The 21,149-nt window shown below is 38.6% G+C and overlaps 2 protein-coding genes across 4 annotated transcripts in view; one reads left to right on the plus strand and one right to left on the minus strand.

Moving 5' to 3' along the window:
• CMSS1 (cms1 ribosomal small subunit homolog) overlaps window positions 1-21,149 on the plus strand; it is a 381,549-nt gene that overhangs the window by 34,048 nt on the left and 326,352 nt on the right. The window lies entirely within an intron of this gene.
• The window catches only part of FILIP1L (filamin A interacting protein 1 like), a 31,727-nt gene that overhangs the window by 8,530 nt on the left and 2,048 nt on the right, over window positions 1-21,149 (minus strand). The window contains exon 1 of one of the 2 annotated variants that reach the window (XM_027103245.1): window positions 16,079-16,909. The exons of the other annotated variant lie outside the window; for it this stretch is intronic. The gene's annotated coding sequence lies outside the window, so the exon portion shown is untranslated. Of the gene's footprint in view, window positions 1-16,078; window positions 16,910-21,149 lie in introns of those variants that run through there. 2 annotated transcript variants of the gene reach the window in all.

Here is a 21,149-nt window from a genome sequence, read left to right on the forward strand (position 1 = left end):
TGTGATGATTTGATATACATATATATGAATTATGAAAGGATTCTCACCAAGTTAATAGTTCCATTACCTCACATGTTCACCTTTTTTGTGTGTGTAAGAACACTTAGGTTCTGTTCTCTCAGCAAATTTCAGTTATAAAATACAGTATTATCAACTGTTACCACCGTGTTATACATGATAACCTCAGACAGTATTCATCTTATAACTATAGTTTTACCAGCCCCTCCGTATTTCCCCCATTTCCCCAGTCCCTGGCAACCACCATTCTACTCTCTTTCTGAGTTCAACTTTTTTTTTAGATTCCACATTTAAGTAATACCATGCACTGTTTGTCTGTCTCTGCCTAGCTTATTTCACTTTGCATAATGCCCTCTAGGTTCATCCATGTTATTGCAAGGCAGGATTTCCTTCTTTTTAAAGGCTGAATAATATTCTAACATATATATACACGTGAGTGTATATTCCCACACGTGTGTACACACATGTAAATGTATATATGTACTGTAGATATATAATGTATTATATATTAACACTTATATGTATACATTATATCTAAATAGTATACACTTTACATACATTGTATAAAATATACTTTACATATATTTACATATGTGTATTTACATATGTAACACATATACATATTTATATATGTAAAATACATTTGTATATATGCACCCATACACGCCACACTTTGTTTACCCATTCATCTGTTGTCAGACACTCAGACTGTTTCCATACCTTGGCTATTGTGAATAATGCTGCAGTGAACATGGGAGTACAGATATCTCTTCAAGATAGTGATTTCATTTCCTTGGGATATATACCAAAGGATCACATGGTAGTTCTATTTTTAATTTCTTGAGAAACCTCTACACTGTTTTCTATAGTGGCTGTACCAGTTTACATTCCCATCTGCAGTGTGCAGCAGTTCCCTTTTCTCCACATCCTCCCTAGCATTTGTTATCTCGTCTTTTTGATAATAGACATCCTCACAGATGTGAGATGATATCTCATTGTGGTTTTGATCTGCATTTCCCTGATGATTAGTGATGTGGAGTGCCTTTTCATATACCTGTTGGCCATTTGTATGTCTTCTTTGGAAAAATGTCTGTTCAGGTCCTTTGCCCATTTTTTAATTGGGTTATTTGAATTTTCTGCTTTGAGTTGTATGAGTTCTTTGTATATTTTGGATAATAACCCCTTATCAGTTATATATGGTTTGCAAATATTTTCTCCCATTCCGTAGGATACCTTTTCATTTTGTTCATGGTTTCCTCTGCTGTGCAGAAGCTCTTTTTAGTTTGATGTAGTCCTATCTGCTTATTTTTACTTCTGTTACCTTTGCTTTTGGTGTCAAATTCAAAACATCATTGCCAAGACCAGTGTCAGGGAGCTTGCCCCTATATATTTTTTCTAGGACTTTTAGTTTCAGGTCTTAGGTTCAAATCCATAATCCATTCTGAGTTGATTTTTGTGTATAATGTAGGACAGGAGTCCAATTTCATTCTTTTGCATGTGAATATCCTGTTTTTCCAGCAGCAGTTTTTGAAGAGACTATCCTTTCCCCCTCGTATATTCTTAGCTCCTTTGTTGAAAATTAATTGACTATATATGGATGGGTTTATGTCTGGGATCTCTTTTGTGTTTCACTGGTCTCTGTGTCTTTTTTTATGCCAATACCAACTGTTTTGATTATTATAGGCTTCTAGTATAGTTTGAAATCAGGACATGTGATGCCTCCAGCTTTGTTCTTTATCAAGATTGCTTTGACTATTCAGGGTCTTTTGTGGTTCCATGTACATTTTAGGATTGTTTTTTCTATTTCTGTGAAAAATTACATTGGAATTTTGATAGGAATTACATTGAATCTGTAGATCATTTGGATAGTATGGACATTTTAACAATATTAATTCTTCCAATCCATGAACATGGAACATCAGTCCATTTATCTGTGTCTTCTTCATTTTATTTCATCAATGTCTTATAGTTTAACTATACAGATCTTTTACTTCCTTGGTTAAATTTATTCCTAAGTATTTTATTCATTTTGATGCTATTGTAAATGGAATTGTTTTCTTAATTCTCTTTTGGTAATTTGTTCTAAAAGAATTTTTTTAACTAAGTACACCTTCACACATTTTAAAGCTGGCATCTAGAATTTTTTATTCAAGGTTTAAATAATTGCAAAAGATATATATTAACATCTGCCATATAATCTAAAAGTCATCACTGGCAAACCAGTCAACCAAATCAGACATTCAGGAAAAGTCTGGCTTCATTTTTCAACTTAAGTACAAGTGTAAATACACATCCCTCTGGCAACCATTTCACTTCTAGAAGAGATGAGGAACAAGAGCTTATTACCCTGAGTTGTCCCCAGATGAAATAACAGGCACTGTTATTTGCCTGTATCCATCCAGTGGTTGGTTCTGAAGCTGCTGCTGCTCTGCTCTCATGGGACTCTATCAGGAGTATTTCTAGAATTGTCCCTTTGTCTGTGCCCCAGAGGGGTTTCCAACCCAGGAAGATACAATGTAAGAAGATCTTACATTAATTTGGTAAGATTTTTTTAAGTAAGAAGAAGACTCTTTTGAAAGGGTTGTTAAAAAAGGAAACTTGTAGAGCACAAGCACTTTTCTTCTGGCAGACAGCATGTGTGTGAATTGCGGATGTAGACATTGATTCCCTTAAAGTTCTCCATGCTTATACCTCTGGAAATTCTTTGTGTACCCACAAGAGTATGTGTACTCCAGTTTGAAGAATATTGTCTTGGAGTACTCATATTCATGTTCAAGTACTGACATGAGAGGATTATAGGAACATTCATTGAATCCTGTCCAATAAAAACAGGTTGTAGAAGCTGGTTTTATGTACACAAATGTGAGGTAGTTAAATCCAAACTGGCTTACAGCAGTGGCTTATAACAGCTCTTCTTTAAAGTTTCTATTATGGCTCGGAACTGTCATAACTTACTGTAGTTTATCACTATTATTCTGTGCAATGCCAGCTCCTTGTTTTTTCAAAAATAATCACGTATGTAATCTTGAGCATTCTTTGGTACTAATCATCATGCTGGTTCCTTATTACAAAGTATACATTCAGAGCATCTTTTCAGTTTTTATTTACACACACGTCAGCACACATGTGTGAATGTATTTCATCTCCTCTAAGTAAGACACTGTTAGTAATATGCATCATATAACACACATAATGAAACAGATGGTGTGTCTAAATGCTATAATGCCAGTCATACCCATAATAACTTATATATAATTCTCATCACTTTTGATTTGTGTTTTATTTATGTACATTACAATCAACACTACTAAAATATAAGCTTCTTAAGAACAGGACACATGTCTGATTCATTTGTGTCTTCTATATTGTCTACTACAAAGCCCTTATATGTAGAAGGTACCAAATGAATGGCTTTTTGAATGAATGAATGAACATTTTCCTGTGGGAAATACTGTAGTATTGTCCTAACTAATTTTATTCATTTTTAAAAGAAGGTGCTCTGGTGTTTACCATGTGCCTGGTTTTAGGTATTTAAGAAAACTAGGTGTAAATGGTTTTCCCGTTGGTGTTCTCCAAGTATACTGGCCTCTGGAAAGAACTGAGACTGTTCTTCCTTCTTCGGATCCCTGCATTAGAACTGTATGTGCTTGCTTGTTTGAGGAGAAGGGAGATGGGTGGTAAATGTCCACATCCTAGCCCCCCACTCTCCTTTGGTTATTTCATCTCTGCAAACAAAGGAGTGGTCCTTTTTATTTTTTCCTCAGAGCCAGAGCTCTACTGTACAAATATGTTTGTTTATTACACAAGCAACATTACATCAACAACAATGAAACTGAAAAGGAAATATTCACCTATGGTCTGACCACTCTAACACATCAATTATGTTTCTACTTTTCCAGATCCTTTCCCAGTTTTTCATACAACCGGCCCATATAAATAAGCTTAGCATGATTATCAAGCAATAAAACCACAAGCCATTAATGGCATTGTGTTGTTTCTGGTAGCTATAGAAATCAACCATAAGTAGTGAACAACTTCAGAGTCAGCTTAGTTTCTCACCTGTCATCTTTTAGAGGACAAATACCCACTGTATTTACTATATGGATCTTGAATTTACAGTTTCTGATGTTATGTATATGGCAACACTTTTGTTCATTTAATTTGCAAACAACAAAGAATATAATACTGGGACTATACTGAGATGAACAGGGAGGGTTCCTGTTCTCCAGAGTTTGTAGGCTTTTGGGAAAGAATGAGCAGATATGAGGACTCTAAAGAGCTTTTGATTATGTGGGTTATGTCTGTCAATATTTATAGTATTAGAAATTCAGACCAAGATATTTTAAAGTATTTATATATTTATTCATTAAAAATAATAAACCCACTATATGTTAACATAAATAAGATATTTTTATGAAAAATAACTTTTTCTAACCCAAAAACTTAGTGGGAAGGGTTGTTTTATATTTTTGCAAACTCTAATGCCTGGCTTAATTGAAGGCAGGATTCTCAAATCTGTTTCACACATTCCATCAGCTGTAAGAGCAGTGACGTCACCACATGTCATGTAGCCTTTGGAAAACTCCTTTTATGCTTGTGAGGGAATGAATGAAAAAGATAGCGTTATTATGAAAATAGCTTTGACCTCACAGACCTCTTGAAAGGGGCCATAGTTTGAGAATCACTGTTCATCTCGAGAATAGACAGTTGAAGCATAAATGGCAAATATGTCTTTCTCTGGAAAAGTCTCTGGTTTAGGCTGTCACCTTCTTCAGGCTGTTACTGAGTGAGCCCTTCGCTTCATATTGATGAAGTCCCCAGATTCACTGGCCTACTCACTGCTTTAGTGTTTACGTTGTTAATAAAACTAGTTGCTCCCCATCATAGATAGATGGAAGATTCCCTGCCTTCAAATACCTCTTTCCTAGTTTTTAGAAAAATCCTAAGTGACAAAACTGCCTCCATAAGACATCGTGTTTTGTTTGAAACCACAATTTGAAATAAGGGCATGGAAACCACTGAGTGACCTGGTTCTTAAATGGGTTCATTCACAGTGCTGTGCAGGTCGGCAGACATTTAATTCATTTCAGACTTTTATGAGGCAATTACAGTGAGCACCTACTATGTGCAAAGTACTGTGCCTGTTATTTATCAGTTTACCTTTTTCTGTTAAAACCTGCCTGTATACTTGCAGACCTTACTCTAGTCATAACTTATAATAGTTTCCCATCAACAACCAAACAGTGTGATGATACCAAGTCCTGTTTAGTCTTTTCTTAAGATATATGAAATAGTGTATCTCTCATTCTAGTCCTAACTGTGTAACTTCACCTCGATGGGCCTCAATTCCTATATTTGCTTTCATTCTTCCAGCACTAGTTTAATACATTATTTTTTCTTCTTGATTTAACATGTTCATTAATAAGCAGAAAACTACATATAATGCTTTATTCATTTTTATATCTGCTCTCATGGCTAGACTTTGATAGTCTGATTATAATGATGTCCCACTATATCTTTAAGCAATTTTTATCTAATATGTAGTTTTAATTGTTGCATTGCATTGATAGCGGCCGTGTTTATGGTTAAATAACCACAGAATTCTAAGCAGTTTGCAGAGTAATTACATGGAATTTGTTAGAAAGCTTCCTTAGGTTGAGATAGGTTCTTGGTAATCAGGCCTGTAATTTATGTTTCCTTGCTCTACTCTCTGCTTTTTCAATGGGACTTTTCACTGTTTAGTCTAATTTTTAGGAGCACTCATAAAAATAGCTATGACTAGTCTTTTTTATTCTATGTATGCTGCTTCCTTTTATTTCTCTCACAAGTTAAAGGTTTTTTTAAAAAAATTACAGCTACAGCATACCATAGTCATAATGTAATGCTTGATTCATTTGACTTGGTCAGCAAGATCTAGAAGAACAGTAACACTCTTTTTGGCATCTGCTAGCCAAGTATGAGTATAAATCTGTGTCTGCTTTATGTCCTTGTTACTGAAGATACTGTCATCATCATTGAGATCATTTAGAGACACCATAAATGGGTCCAGATCCAGAAAACTGGGTTGCTGTTTTCCTTCACTGTTTGAAATAAGAATTAGGGTATGAAGTGATGGAGAAGGCTTTAGCTGGTGTCAGAGGAATATACAGTAAAAATGGGGGTGAGTCAGAACTCTTCAACATCTGAACAATCTTGTTTGGCTCCCCAGCGGTCAGAGGAAGTGAATTAATAAGATGCAGATCAACAATGACCTACTAATTATAAGGAGGGAGCTTTTAGCAGAGAAACCGGATCCTAAGAGGAGCTTATGAAATCCTCAGATTGAGCGGAGGGACCAGGATTGGTACAAATCTTTTTTTTAAAAAGAAGGAAAAAGAGCAAAGAAACTGAGACAAAGGGTCTCCCAGAAAGAAAAACTGCTGAAAGGCAAGGTTTCAGAACTAGAAAAAGGTCAGTCTAAGAGCTCACAGGCGCAGAGCTTGGGGAGTAAGGCTACAAGGAGAATATTTTCATTTTGAGACCATGGAATCTAGGCTAGGAGACTCTGCACACTCCAATCGAAGGGCCGGGTGGAGACTTAAAAAGGTGCTCAGTCTAGGCCCAGGAGAGGAAGTCAGAACTAACAAGGGAGTGACAATAAGGACAGCATGTGTAAATTTGTACCACGATAATTACTTAGAGCCTGAATTATGTGTTGTTAGTTCTTCAGTGCTGTATTGTCAGTTAAGGAACTTTCTATAAAGAACTGTTGAATGATGGATGTTCATTGAATACCACTTAGCTTATGCTTCCTCATCCCCCATTTTAATTTTTCGTATTAAAAAGTATCTACTCAGATGGATTTGTCTTTTTGCCATTTACTGAAATAGATTCTTTGCTTTGAATATATTATAGCTATCATGAAGAAACTTAAAAAAAAAAATTACTGTGAGTATACTACTACACTAAAGAGCCGACTCACTTTTCTTTTCATGTTCTTCTCCCCGCCTCCCCACTCTGAATGAGGTTTGAAAAAGATCCCTCAGATCAGTGTTTTAACATTTTTTTCTTTTCCAGACTTTTCATTTTGATTGCTACTACACCAAAAAAACAAACAAAGGAAAAAAAACTAGCCTGTCTTTCAACAGATTGAGACTTAAGGTCCTCGGCAGACTGGAAGTTTCATCTCCCTGATCCGTCAAGGCCTACCTAGGTCTCCCACAGCCATGGTGCCTTCCCCGGCTGCCTGGGAGAAGTATTCAAAAAGCCACCCAGCATGTGGTGCCTTGGACTGTCACAGATTGAGTGTGCTCCTGTATTACTGAGAGCACCTTGCCTTGTACATGGCTGCAGAGCTGCCTTTAAGTTTAAGTTGATGGTAATGATGATATTGGGCTTGTTCCCAGGTTGCTAACATTTTGACTGTTTATCAGTCTTTCCATTCCTTCCTCCCCCTCTCTGTGGTTGATTTGGTACTCTTTGTGATCTGTGTTCTTCTGGATCATATTTGTTTGCTCCACCATGGTAGCCTTCTTTAGGATAGTAATGATGTCCTGTCTACTGCCTATTCCCTACTGCCCCAGCAGTAGATGGCAGTAAACAGTGCAGGTGGGTGACAAGGGCCAGGCAAGATGACTGACAGGGAGCAAGTACGCTCACCAGCACCGAGGCACAAATGGGAAAGAGGCAATAGAATACTGTGGGGGGCAGGGTAGTGCTGGGGGAGAAATTCAGATTTTGGAGTTCAGTTTTCAGACCTGAGTCTTGGCTTCCCCACTCTAACTAGTGTGACTGAGCAAGCAATTTAACCTCTACAAATCTCATTTTCTTCATCTGTAGAATGGGGATAATACTGGAACCTCCCTCATAATAGTGCTGTTCCAAGGATCAAGTAAAACAATCTATACAAAAGCTCCTAGCATACTGCCTGGCACAATACATATCAGTTACCACTAGAAGTAGGAAACTGTACTGATCATGACAGTATAGAAGAACATCTCAGCCACAATGGGCTGCCTCATGTAACGGTCACCTGGGAGAGACAGAGTCCGAATTCACACTAGAATGAAAGATATGACTCCATAATCTATTTACTGTGATCTCTCTTCAGGCCATTCATGGATCTTTTCAGCCATGCACATGGTTTGCTATACTGATTATCATTGGTAGGCTGGGGTTTCTCGGCTTTGGCAGTACTGACATCTTGGGCTGGATGACTGTTTGGTGTGGGGACTGCCTGTGCATTGCAGGGTGTTTAGCAGCACCCCTGGCCTCTACCCACTAGATGCCAGAAGTAACTCAGCACCCCCAGCTCTGTTGTGACAATCAAACAACGTCTCCCAACATTGCAGAAAACCTGGGGGGGGAATGTCACCTCTGGCTGTAACCACCATTTTAGGGCATAGTTGATTTTTTGGAAAACTTCTGTTAGATCTCTTTGTGTTAGTTGTCTCTGACATTCATAACTCTTCTTCACTGTTTGCTGCTCAAATATATTTGGGATCAGTATTCCCCATTTCTCTTTTGTTCACAGATCTGCACCACAGCTCTTCTCCCTTCCTGGAAGAGAACGTGCTTTGAATGTGTATTATCCAGTGAAATGCCAGCATATCACAACGGATAGTAATAGCTGATTCTCCCAAAGCCTCTTTGATGTTCTGCTCCTCTTTCTCCTGTTCTTCGTTCCTTGCGTGTAAACGTGCAGTGACGTTCTCTGCTGAGATAATATGCTCCTAGACTTGTCTGCCTGGGGACTCAGAGGTGGGGTGGGCTGACGGATGCAGTCTCTTTCTGTATGTGCTACTGCTGGGCTTAGTTTCCATAGTGGAAAATGTGGAGAGGACTATTGAGGATATTTTATAATGTTTTTTGAACATTTCAGAAAAAAATACAAATAACAGGTTGAGGGATACTCAGATTATCTGAGAAAGAAGTTATTTGAGGTTTTCATACTGTTGTATACTTAAGTTTTTAATTATACAAAGTTTACTTTGCTCAGTTTTAACTCTTCAAGAAAGTCTGAATTTCAGTCTTGGATTTCAGATTAGCATTCCTAAATATATACGTCTCCAAATATGTATATTAAAAGGTATAGGGTCCTACCTCATCCTTCATCTGCCAGTTCCTCTTCCCCAACTTAAAACCACTGATATTAGTTTCTTACATGTACTTCTATAATGTCTTTATGAGTAAATAAGCAAATACAAATAAAGATTCTTAGTCTCTCCCTTTTTTATACAAAAAATAACTTACTATAAACTCTCTTTATCCTTCACCTTGGTTTTTGCAGTTAAATATTTTCTTGGAGATTTTTTTTTTTAAGATTTTTTTGATGTGGACCATTTTTAAAGTCTTTATTGAATTGTTACAGTATTGGTTCTGTTTTATGTTTTCTGGTTTTTTGGCCCCAAGGCATGTGGAATCTTAGCTCCCCGACCAGAGATCGAACCCACACCCCCTGCATTGGAAGGCGAAGTCTTAACCGCTGGACCGCCAAGGAAGTCCCAGAGATCTTTCTGTTAGATCAGTGTTCTTAAGCGGGGACAGAAAAAGGGAATAAAAGTCAACATGGCTGCTAAATAAATCTTTACAACTTCATGCTTAAAAAATTAAAATTTACACGATTTTTGAGATGAAGTAACATAGAGAAACAGGGAGTCATACTTTTGCTGTTTTGAATTTTTAATATTAAGATAAATTGTAATAGTAATGTTATTTGGTTATAATTTTATAACAACACCTTAACCGATGTATATCTGTTTTTATAATGTCTGTGTGTAGCATGTGCATTTTCTTAGTTAAAAAACTGAAGCCCAGGAAGACAAAATAATACCATTGTTATGGTAGCCCTGGTACTAGAACACAGACTCCAATTCCCAGTTGCTATCAGTGTGGGATTTAGTTTATAGCAAAAAAGAAACAAGCATACTGAGGGTCTACTCTGTGCCACTTGATCTTACTTAATCCTTAAAACAACCTTATGAGGTAAGTATTATTCCTATTTTACAGATGAGGGTAAGGACCAAAACACTAAAATTTAGAGAGGTTAAATAACTACCAAATAGCACAAATAACCAAACCAGAATAAAAACTCACTGTCTACAAAGCATGTGTTCTTTTAGCTTAACCAGTCTACATGCTAGAAAGCCCAGGCAGAGTACTGACCTCAGAAGAGTTTCCTCTTTCTTCCATCTCATGCTTTTAGTGTTAATTTGTTCATTCATTCCTGCACTCTAGGTCCCTATCCCATTGACTCCCTGACCCCCCCCACCTTTGTTCAGTCTGCTCCAGTCATACCAGTTTCCCTGTTGCTCCTTGAGCACAGCAGAGCCTGTGGCTTTTGTACTGGCTGCCTTCCCAGGGAGCCGCTGGACTCTCTCCCCTAGTTCATGTAGTAACACCTGGCATACTATATTTTACTTACTTGATCATTGGCTGTCTCTCCTACTAGAATGTAAACTTCATGTGAGTAGGGAGGTAGGGGTGGGTGTGTTGTGTGTGTGTGTGGTGTGTGTGTGTGTGTGTGTGTGTGTGTGTGTGTGTTTTATTCAGTGATGGGTCAAGCAGTGGTCTGTTTTATTCAGTGCTAGATTTATAGCTCAAGAACAGTGCCCAGTATTTGCTTGGTAGTCGATAAGTATTTGTTAAATATTTGAACAAATACCTATTCTACTTTTGAACTAGGTACCATGTTAGGGTATAAGTGTGTGACTGTAAGCAAAAGACACATAGTACAGTCACCCTCTGTATCTTCAGATGCAGAACCCATAGATAGGGAGGGCTGACTGTACTATATCATTTTATATGGGAGACTTGAGCATCTGTGGATTTTGGTATCTGTGGGAGTCCTGAAACCAATCCCCCTCGGATACTGAAGGATGACTGTAAGTATTCAATAGTTCCTTTCCTCTATAGTCACTGAATAACAGTTATCATTTATTGAGGAATTATTATATGCCATGTACCACGCTAGTCCCGGAAACAGTCATAAGAAGCAAGTACAGCAAGTCCCTGACATACGAACCTTCAAGTTGCAAACTTTCAAAGACATGAATGTGCATTCCATCAGTGTCTGGCGTGAGTGAAATTGCAGCTTGCCCTCGGTCTCCTATTGCTGACGATCCTTCAGCTCTACCATCTCCCACCTCCTCTCCCTCCTCCGGTCAGTAACTCTTCTTGCCTATTCACTCGATGCCAGCCCCTATATGCCAGCTGTTGTGCTGTACTACTGTACTTTTCAAGGTACTGTACTGTAAGACTTAAAATGTTTTCTTTATTTTTTGTGTTTTTTATGTACATATTATTTGTGTGAAAAGTATTACAGTCTATTACAGTACAGTACTATATAGCCGATTGTGTTAGTTGGCTACCTAGGCTAACTTTGTTGGACTTACGAACCAACTGGATTTATGAACAAGCTCTCAGAAAAGAACTTGTTCGTATGTAGGGGACTTACTGTATTATTATTCTCATTTTACAGAAAAGCAGTTTCTCACCACCGTGACATACATCCACACCTCCTATCTCATATATCTCGTATACCATCGTCTCCAGTGAATTTGTGTGTTGTAATATTCTGCCTGTGAAAGGCACAGAAAATCACTACCCCTTGCAATCCGCTGTTTTGACACTGTATTTTCTGTAGGTTCATGGCTACTTTGAGCTTGAACATGAGATCTTAGCAAATATTCTCTTAATCATTGTAATAATAAAACAAGTTTAGTCATTTGGCATAAATTCATGATTATTTCTGGATGGTTTAGAAAATTGTGACTTTGCCAGTAATAACATCTAATGTTCCCTAGAGGAGGTGGGTTTGTCATAAATACCATTTCCATAGAACATTTCAAGGAACTTAAAGTTCTCGGAAAGTATTTTTAGCAGGCAGCCTTTTCTCAGACAGACTTCAAGGGCATAATGCTGTATACCCTTAAAAGTGTGTATTGTATGTGTTTTATCTTGTTAAGAATATTTGTATGTATTTCTCTTCTTTTTTTTTTTTTTTTTTTGGCGGGCTTAGTTGCTTCATAGCATGTGGGATCTTCCCGGACCAGGGCTTGAACCCGTGTCCCTTGCATTGGCAGGCGGACTCCAACCACTGCGCCACCAGGGAAGCCCTGTATGTATTTCTCTTATTGCAAAATCCATTTATATTTAGATGTTCCTTTTGTATCTTAGTGGATTGAGGAAAACAGAAATAGATTCTTTAGAAAAGCATTCTGATGTAGCTACACAATTTTGTTTTTAATCTCCTTTCATCCTTTTTTTTCTCTTCCCAGATCACAGGTTATTTTCATTCAGATATTGCAAATAGATATTTTGGAGGATTAGTATAATTCCTTTCTCTTAACACTTATTCTTTGGTAGGTTGTTTTTCTTTCTTTTATTCTCTCTTTTTAAAAAAGTTACAAAGAATATATCCTTTTCCAAATCTTACTCTGAGCCAAAAGGAAAGAAAAATTTTTTTAAGCCCCTAGTTCCTGTAAGTCTTTTTTTAAAAAAGGCTTAACTCTTTTATTTGGCTTTCATACTTTAATTCACTGGTGTTCAGTTTGTAGATTTAACATAAAAGGCCAAAACAGGGAGCAGTCATGTGCCAGAGTAGATGAGTTCACTGGTTTTCACCTCCCTGTAGTCTGGCTGCCTGCACAGAGGCAGCGGCTAACGTGGTATGCTTGGGAAACCAAACGTTTCCTAACTTGTTAGTGGGAAATGTAGACTTCAGAAACTTAGAAACCACAACAACAGAGGCTTATGTTTTATTGTGACTACTGAAATCACACAATTTGCCATGAGAAACAGGCTAGATAGGAGTCCAAAGAGCATAAAATGTGAAACATTTTGATTCCTAGAGAACTTCCTCCTTTTTCCCCTTCCATTTTAGCTATAGTAAATCAGTAAATAAGGAGGGCAAAGGAAGTAGAACATTTAATCCCATTAAACAGTATTTGGAGGTCAAGGCAGTTGGAAGATGAAGGTTGATGTTTGGCCTGACTGCCTGCTGAGCAAACAGTGAGATCCTGAACCACAGTGAACATCCTCCATCTACCTTTACTCACTTTTCCTAGTTCCTGAGGGTGACTGGTTTCTGTCTCCTAAATGATGTTTTAGAGAACTAGAGTTTGGGCCATATGTAAAACTTAATTACAGGTAGGTGGGAAAGTTTTATTCTAAAATCTGTTGGAATGTAACTGACCATTTTTCTTGTGGTCTTTGCATGTCCTCTTGCATACATTTTAAAAATTAAAGTTATTTTGGTCATCTAACCTTGTTTAATTTTCCCTAACGAACAGTTCAGAGCATTTGGGTTACATTTTCCTTTTCTGCCACTTCTGAGCATTGAGAAGATAGAAAGCATGAACACAGAGTTTGATCCTATTTTCTCTAAGTTGGGTTCTTCTAAGATGAATGTGTTCTAGAGAATATTTAGCTTGTGTAGTTAGGGGCAACTCCATCTTAAGATGTTACAGTGGTTTGCAACAGGCCTGCTAGTGGTGAGAGCAGTGACTTGATACTTTACTTCCCTTGGCCCTGGGCCTGTCTGCAGCTGATTTTGTCCCTGCACAAAAGTTTTACCCATTTAGTTATGTTTATCGGTATGAGAAATTCTGTTTGGAAAAAAATTGATGAAAAGGCTATATAGTATACCTTGTGTATGTGCTATATGAATACCCATCCATTTTTGCCCTGACCATATATTACTTTTGAATTTTAATTAATTTTAAGATTTGAATTTTGAGAGAGGGCAAACTATTTCACGTTTGCAGTCGTTGAAAAAAGCATTGTTGAAAAAAGCACTGACTTCAGTCTCCCTCACTTCTAAAGTTTACTCATTCACAGCTAAAAACAAAGAAAAAAAGCAAAACCCCAATTCTCAAGCAACAGAAAAGCCACTTTCAAAAGAGCCATGTATTCAATGGACAGGGAATGTTGGACCAAAATCTGCCACTGACTTAACTCTATGACCTTGCCTCATCTACCTGTTACCTCAGCTGCAACATGGGGAAAGCAATACAATTTTGTCTCTAAGGTTTACAAAGCCTTTAATGATCCTCAAATCTCAGTTCCAGAGGATAAAAACCACTACCAACCTTTAAAGTCCTTTCCCTCCCTTCTTTCCTAAATAGCACTATGTACAAATTCACATGTCAAAAATGTATATTCCATTCTATCAGAAGAGATTTTATGACTCGTCAAGTCTCAGTGGTTCATAACTATACAGGAACCTTAATTGGAATTTCAGGGGATTCAGATTTATTTTTGGTTCTTTATATGTCAAGCATTTGTTATAGTTCAAGATTATAAGTGTGCTGTAAAAGTACAGAAGTAAATCTTTTTAGTGTCTGACACTTAAAATGTTATGCTAAATTGAAAGTATAATTAAACTGAAAAGTGAACACCTAGGAATTAGTATTTGACTAGTAGTTTCTGAAAGGAAATCTTCATTGTCTGTGGGTAGGATCTAATATAAGCTATTTAGCCCATGTTGTAAGATTTGTCTCACCTATTTGTTTTATATGTGTGCCTCTCCAGCATGGTAGGACTTTCCAGGTAAAACAGGAGATTCCAGGCCAGCTTTTAAGCCTTTTGCTCTCCTTGGTCCTTTACTCAGTAACTTGTTTTTTATTTCAGGTGACTAAGACTTCTTTAGGAAAGCTCATGTGGGTTTCTCATAGGAGGGATTCCTTTCAAGCAGGGAAATCAGGATAAAGGATAACCTCACTTTTCAGAGTGGCTGAAGTTAAGTACTAGAGACATGGATTTTCTCCAGTAAGCTTAATCCTGAGTTCTTAACTCTCCAATAAGCTTAAACATGAGTTCTTTGGGACTGCATCCTACAAAGCACCTCCTCTTTGGCCCTGAGACAGCCCCTTGTGCCTCAGCCTGGAGGAACGCAATAGCACCAGATGATGATGGAGCATCATTCTTATGGGCAGACTGGCTTAATATCTAGAAGAACAATAGATACCATTTACTGAGTGTCTGCTGTGGGTCTGGCATTGTGCCAACTGCTTTATCATCACTTTTAATCTTCACTTTAAGGATTGAAATAACTATGGAAGTCCAGGTTGTTCTAAAGGCCAAATAATGGAGTTTAAAATCAGACTTTGGGTGTTCTGATGCTGGATCAAGCCTTCTTTCTCTTTTTACCTCATATTCCCTTTTCACAGTAGACTTCCAAGGGATAAATCTGCCATCATTTTTTGGAATGCTACATTTACATATCACTTTCCATCTTTTCCATGAATGTTCCCTAACTTGTCTAACCCTGGCTGGTTCCCCTTTCTGAGTTCCCACAGCCCTTACAGTTTTGTGACACAAATACTCTGTATTGTTTTATACCACTTTCTAATTTGTTATATTAGTTTTGCTCTTGAACTAACTATAAGCTCCTTAAAGAATCTGATACCTCTGTATCCTCCACATGGGTCTGAAATTGGTACATACTTGATGACCAAATGATTTGAGAGGTGAGAAGACCCATTTCTTAGGGGAATATAATTCCCTCTTAGTCTGAATGATGCCTACAGTTCTCAGAATTTACTCTAATTATTATGAGAGCTGAAGAAGGAGAAGTAGAGTTTTGTTCCTCCTGTTCTTGTCACTTTGGAGGAGGGAGAACCACTCAGTGAAGTGAATTCACTTGGAGACAAATTTAAATAAGTCCAGATGGGGGTAAACTAGCCAGAGAATCTTAACTTTGCCTGTGATTCTTTGCATCTTTGTTCAGCCCAGTGAATTTTATGAGACTGTAAGAAGACTCTCGTGAGGCGTAATGTTAGGGGAGATGAGTAGAACCCCAGTCATTTAACAAAGTTGTTCTCATCTTTATCTAAAAGACCTCAGTCTGCCCCATATAGGCAGTTGTATGAAAGCCTGAAGGATAATACTGAACCTCAAACATAATGTGTTTCTTTTAATAAAAAGAGTGTTTAACTCTCTTGATAAAAAATGAATTATTTTTAAAGAATAGATAATCTTCTCATTTGCAGCAAAGGATTACTTTATACAGAACTCCACAGAGTGATTCACCTCCTCTGCCATTCCCAATTAACTGACAAGCCAAGGCTAAGGGACTTACACAGCATCTCACTGCAGGCCATTTGTCTTCAGCAAGAAGGAACTTTCTCATGCTCTCCCCAAGCTCTTAGGCTAAGCAGCTCCATCCTTTTCTTCAAATGTAACAGCAGCAGTCACTTAAGTCTTGTCAGACCAAATGTGATGAATATTTTACATTCCTCTTATAATTTCTGCTCAGAGATTTGTTTTTGTTTTGATTCACTTAAAAGAGAATTTTAAAAAGAGAGAGAAAATTTAGTTCACCTTTAAACTTTTGTTCCAAGACTGGTGGGCCATGAGATATGATAAATCTGGCAGATTTACTCCTGTCAGAGTCGCCCATCTTGAAGGTCTGAGCTCATCTTTTTTTTTTTTTTCTTTTCCTGAGCTCATCTTTGCGGCTGCTCTTGGTAGGATGATTTGGATTTTCTCACAGGCTCAAGGGCTATAGTTATGTGAATTTTGCCTCTGGCTTACGAGTGGACTTTTTCCTCACATTCTTCCCATTTTCTTTAGCTGACTTGTCTCTCTAATGATAGGATCAGTAGCTTATATTTTTATATAGTCTTTGACTCTACGTGATCAGAGTTCCCTCAGGGGTTACTGTGCACTATTCTATCCTTACCCAGTATTGAGAGATACTTACAGTGGATGACATTGTTCCCATTTTTTAGGTTAATGGAAGCCAAGGCTATAGGAGGCTTACGCAGAGAATGGATGGCAGAGCCAAGAAGAGTAGAACTTGATTTACGAACCATTATTCTTACTCTTTAGTCTTAGCATTGAGGTAACACTATTTGTCCATATCAATTTAGTGTCAGTAGTAAACAAGCTTGGAGACTGACTACATTTGTGTTGTATTTTTTTTTTTTGCGGTACGCGGGCCTCTCACTGTTGTGGCCTCTCCCGTTGTGGAGCAACAGGCTCCGGACGCGCAGGCTCGGCGGCCATGGCTCACGGGCACAGCCGCTCTGCGGCATGTGGGATCTTCCTGGACCGGGGCACGAACCCGTGTCCCCCTGCATCGGCAGGCGGACTCTCAACCACTGCGCCACCAAGGAAGCCCATGTGTTATATTTTTTTTTAAAAACAGTCCCACATTGTTTATCTTTATTTTTATGTACAGCTGACCTGTATTATGTATATTGCTTTATCAGTTCATTAAAAAAGAGGCCGAACAGGACAGTGATCAATGATTGGAACCACTGTGCAAGAGCTGCTAATAATTTTAGCCCTTGTCATCAACAAGGTGTTGATGACTAACATAGGTGTAGCTATGTTAGTGACATGGTGTGGTGTGTGGAGAACTTAGTTGCTGGGCTTGTTGTCCTGCCTTGTACTTATAGCACAGTGTCTGGTAGACACTCAGTAAATGTTTGGTGCTGATGAGGAGTTACAAGCCCTAGGCTGGTTTCACAGGTTGACACCGGCGTTACCTAACTTTGAAACTATAGAAAAATTATTCCTTTTCTGTAAAACCTGGCAGATGAATTGACTACCCACAGAAACTTTGGAATCAAAATATATACTTGGGGGCTTCCCTGGTGATGCAGTGGTTGAGAGTCCGCCTGCCGACGCAGGGGACACGGGTTCGTGCCCCGGTCCGGGAGGATCCCACATGCCGCGGAACGGCTGGGCCCGTGAGCCATGGCCGCTAAGCCTGCGCGTCCAGAGCCTGTGCTCCGCAATGGGAGAGGCCACAGCAGTGAGAGGCCGGCGTACCGCAAAAAAAAAAATAAATAAATAAAAAATATATATATATATATATACACACACACATACATACATACTTGGGAAAGGGCAATCTGCTAACTTCTAGTTATTGCAAGGACAAACTGTTTGGACCCCATGAGTGCAATTCCCAGGCGTTCAGCTGAGGCACAGAAATTAGGGAAAAACAGAATACCCTTCATTAAGGACAAAAACACTGCACTCTGTTCTTTCATATTTTGCTTCCCATCCATTTCTTGCCCCGGGGCAATTCACCTGGTACTGTTTCACCATCTTTATTCTCATTATTTTGGGAGGACATTAAAGTGAGGTAGATGGAGGTGGGTAGACAGAGAAGCATCTGACTTGAAGTCTGCCTACACAACACATACTGTATAGTAAAAGCAGATTTCACTGCCTCGACTTCATCTGAGCCTAATTCGTTTTCTGGTTTTTGTGTTTTATATGTCAATTCTATGTAGTTACTTCAAATAGTGGCAGAGACTTGTTTTGAGCTCCTGAACAAAATCTAGAAGAAGGGGCCCTTCCTAACCCACTGTTTCCAGAAATACTCTTTTCTTACCAAATAAGAAGCTTCCAGGGTATAATTTATTCATATATTTATCCAATACCCTTCTTGGCCTGGTGACATACCTACTAACTATAGCTAGGTGTTTTTCCAGGTGCTAGGGATAAAGTTGGTAGCAAAATTGACCTTCAAGGAGTTTACAGTCCAGTAGACAGACGATAAACAAGCAGTTAATGTATAATTTAATGTCATGTAGCAATGCATGGTATGAAGGAAAGTAAAGCAGGTAAGTATTTCCAGGAGCTTATAGCCCACAGTGACTTCCTGTAAAGTTTTTGGGAGGGTTTTTTTTGTTTTTTGGGTTTTTTTTTTGTTTTTTACATGGGCCTCTCACTGTTGTGGCCTCTCCCGTTGCAGAGCACAGGCTCCGGACACGCAGGCTCAGCGGCCATGGCTCATGGGCCCAGCCGCTCTGCGGCATGTGGGATCCTCCCGGACCGGGGCACGAACCCGTGTCCCCTGCATCGGCAGGCAGACTCCCAACCACTGCGCCACCAGGGAAGCCCAGGGAGGGTTGTTTTAAAGGCATTGATTCACTGAGTTTTGAAAGGGAACCTACTAGCTGGGGAGGTCTAGGGAAGGCAGAATGCTTGTAGTTGGAAGACACTACGAAGAGGTCACTTGTCATGTTAGTGGATCAGACGTAAATGGCTTTAACTATAACTGTAGAGCATACACTCTTTGCAGGGCACCTCTCAGCTTTTAGGCAGAGAGTGAGCTTTGCCGTCCAGAGGACCTTTAAGTACATTTATTATTTGTTTTCTTTGTCCTCCCTTTATCACCTCCCTTCCATTGTAGCCTGGTTGAACTGTATTGATTTTCACCTCCCTCCTTTCCCTTTGTCTTCTTACTGCTTGTACTTATTAACAAGAACTTTGAACCTTTCTACTTTCTTTTTTTTTTAATGGGTTTTATATCCAAATTAACACCTACAGTACCAAGGCTTCTTCTGGGGCTTCTGTTCTCATCTCTTCCTACCATTAATTTAAGGAGAAACCAAAGGCTATAGCCCAAGAATGCAGGGGGCCCTGGCTCTGCCTCTGAGTAGCTCTGTGTCTCTGAGGTAAGTCACACTGTAGACATCAGTTTCTTCTGCAGGGTGAGGCATTTGGATCAGATGGCCTCCAAGGCCTCTTCCAGCTATAAAGTTCTGTGGACATTTCCTGTCAGGTCTGTGTCCGTGTGTGTGTGTACACTCTCTGGGACCTGGGGCATCCCACTGTCCCTAAAGAACTTACCAAGGCACTTCTCAAACTCACATCTGTGGGACTGAGTGTTTGCTATTCTGACAAAATATACACTCTTACTGATAATGACTGTGCTCTAGGCTATAATCAGTAGTTACCATAAACAGAAACAAGGTGTTTGCACTTCTACCTGTCCCAATGATAGCCACACTTACCTACTTACTCTTGCACATACCTCCTCACCCATCCCCCCACACACAAATGTATCATTTCCAAAGCTAGTCATTAAAAAAGTATAATTGTATCTTTAAGAGTTAATCTTATTTTGGAACCAGTAGGGCATAGGAATGTGAGGATGGTCAGACTGGAGAAAAAATGCTGCTAATGTTTTACCCTCTGTTCTTGGGCTCAGAATGAAAACTGCTGCTGTCCTATCTAATCTGCTAAATTAGAATCTCATGGAACAAGCATGAAAAGGGAGTCCTTCTCCCATATCTGAAAAAGAACCAAGCAACTTTCCTGGGAGAGCCTTCCCACTTTTACTTGCCCAGCTTTCCCAGTCGGAGGTAATGTTAATGCAGAAGGCGGCCAGGGAGAGAAAATCTCAACTCTGTTTTTGAGAAGAGGAATATAGGAGGTTTTAGAACTGTGTTGGTGATGATCTGCTAGGAATTAGTGTACCTCACACTCGAAGTAGAAACTGACTGGCCAGAGGAATTTCTAAGATTCTTTGCAGCACACATTAAACATAAGTGATTGAGTTGGTGGCCCTAGTGATGGCAAAGGCAGCCATAGAAATACTTCTTTGAAAGTTTGTGATGCTTGCTGAATATGCAGTCTCTTCATCTTTAAATCCTTATTTAAACATAATTTACAGAAACTAAATCAGTTTATATTGAAGCTAAATTCACAGTCAAATGCAAATTAACTAAACTCTAAAAATCATTTAAAATTAATGATATGCCCAAGAGGATAAGGTGTGTTAGATTTTTCAAAGATAATGACTGGCTGTGTGGGTAACAGATCTCAGTTCTTGAAGCAGGTTGAGACCAATATTGCTTTACATCCTTTGATTATTACTTTACAATATCCAGTCTTTTATAAACAGTTCTCTTCCTGCCCCACTTCCTTTTTCCCTTTAATAGGAGGCTGTATTTTTTTTTTCTCTATTCACCTTGTAAAAGCATTCACTTTGCCCTGAAGCACTAGATATAGACAGAACATGACCTAAGAACAATTAATGGAATTTTGCTCTTCTCCCCCATTTTCACTTTCTTTACCTCAAAATCCATTTATTATCAAAGGCACTTTTTTGGAGGGGAAGAGGTAGCAGAGAACCCTAAAGCAAAGTTCATAGCATTTTGAGAAGGCAGATTAATGGGAATTGCAAGTGGACTTGAAAATTGAGAAGCTCTAAGCTTACTTGTATTTTCATATTGATTGTTACTATAGACTCCATCACAACATTAGGAAAATATCACAAAAGTACCAGGGCTTAATGGGTAAGGTTAATCACCATAGAAAGGTAAATGAATTTATTAATTATAAAATTAATATGTGCTTTATCTGGAGATGTAAAAATTCACATTCATTCAATCCAAAACATT

The sequence above is a fragment of the Aethalodelphis obliquidens genome, unplaced genomic scaffold (genome assembly GCF_003676395.1).
Source record: "Aethalodelphis obliquidens isolate GAN/ISIS:26980383/991018 unplaced genomic scaffold, ASM367639v1 scaffold1, whole genome shotgun sequence".
Taxonomy (NCBI): domain Eukaryota; kingdom Metazoa; phylum Chordata; class Mammalia; order Artiodactyla; family Delphinidae; genus Aethalodelphis; species Aethalodelphis obliquidens.